The sequence below is a fragment of the Octopus bimaculoides genome, chromosome 25 (genome assembly GCF_001194135.2).
Source record: "Octopus bimaculoides isolate UCB-OBI-ISO-001 chromosome 25, ASM119413v2, whole genome shotgun sequence".
Classification (NCBI taxonomy): domain Eukaryota; kingdom Metazoa; phylum Mollusca; class Cephalopoda; order Octopoda; family Octopodidae; genus Octopus; species Octopus bimaculoides.
The window spans coordinates 32,785,953-32,787,801 of NC_069005.1; positions in this window are offsets into that span (position 1 = coordinate 32,785,953).

Here is a 1,849-nt window from a genome sequence, read left to right on the forward strand (position 1 = left end):
CTTTTTTTGATTCTAGTCGGTAGGATGGTTTGACTACGATGGATAATCAACTGCTATTTCTAGCACGTTTCAAGACGACATAGAGCAGTGATTCTCAACCAATTTTTATTTATTTTTTTGCTTATTCCCTTGATTCCTGTTTTCTGCCGAACCGATCGGTTACGGGGGATGTAAGCACACCAACATCGGTTTTCATGCAATGGTGGCGGGTATGGTAGCAACTGCTTTATTGAAAGCGTTTATTATTGTTCAACGCTTGAAATACGAGAGTAGAAAAGCAGCCAACAACTGATGAAGGGTCGTTCTTTATGTTGTTTGTCTTGTTTTCCATTTGTGCCTTTCGTTGTTCGAAAATATAGCTCATATTCCATGTACTCGTACTTCTCTAAAACATTTCAGGCCTTGTGACTATAGTAGAAATTATTATTATTATCGTCGTCATCATCGTCGTCGTCGTCTCGTTGTCTGCAAATGTCTTTCACGGCGGTGTAGATAAATTTGGATTATTACCAAGATTTTAGAAGATGGAAGTATTTCTGGGTTTTTATTTTCTATTTTTATTTATTTATCTATTGCAGTATTTTACGGACTAGAGACCGTTGGGACGTCTGTGCCAATACTTAGGATAGACCAAAGTTCTGTCTTCGAGACAAGAATTCATTTTACTTTCTTGTTTACAATATCCAAAATTTCGTTGTCTATGAGAAGAGTGGAGGGAGAGATGTTAAGAAGAGAGAAGGGGTAGCACTGGAGACGCTCCTTTAAAACAAAACGAAGAAATAAGCTTAGGCTGCATGAAGCCGGATTAGAAGAAAGAACGAACACAAGAAAGAAAATTTCAAAAACAATAATAAACAGGAAAAAAAAAATGATAATGAAACAGATACATTCGAAAGCATAAACAACCAACAGTTTTATTTCCCAAAACGCACATTTTTACGACATAAACAAAAGTTATTGCAACAACAATGCATACATACTTTTGTCAAACGGAGAAAATATTGAAAAAAATATAAATGAACACCAGTCGTTGGGTGGAGGGAGTCTAGAAGTTGTTCGAAGACAACTGCGGCTGCTACAATAACTACAACAATAGTAATTGCAGTAACGACAGCAGTACCAGTAAAACTGTCAGTCACAACGGCAACAATTACAATAATACTGAAACGAACACGTACGCTGTCGAACGGGAAGTGATGTACACGTGTAGGTAACAGATTTTGCCTGAATTTTTGCCAACGTCGAGGTTTTCTTTTTTAATGTCTGGATAGAATGCCGTACCCAGACAGGACTGTGGGAAAATAACATTTGTAGAGACTACATATTTTTGTCTGTAAATTTATTCGGGGTGAACAAGGAGAAAAGTGATCTACTGTAGTTTTGTGCAATAAAGGATGAAGTGATTTTCTCTGTGACCTAGATGGACCAGTTAAGGAAAGCTCTGACGAATATTTGGGCAAACATTTTCTATAAACAGGGTGGCAAAGTCTACTTCTCTTTTTATGCAATGTTTTATAGCGAACTTGGGACCGTCGGGACATTTCTACAAATACCTGACCGGTCAAGAATAGGTTCCTCTTGGGCTATGTTTCTAGTGACACCAGCCACCCTCCAGGCGACCCCTTCTAACTTTTTATTCACCTGGACACCCAAGACGATTTAGAAAGCGCCTTCCGAATTTCATGCGAGTCTACTTCACAGACACGTACGTGCATATTCGTGTGTGTGTGTGTGTGTGTGTGTGTGTGTGTGTGTGTGCGCGCGCTTATAAAAAGATAATGGACAGGCAGACAGACAGCTAGCTAGCTAGCTAGATAGATAGATAGATAGATAGATAGATAGATAGATA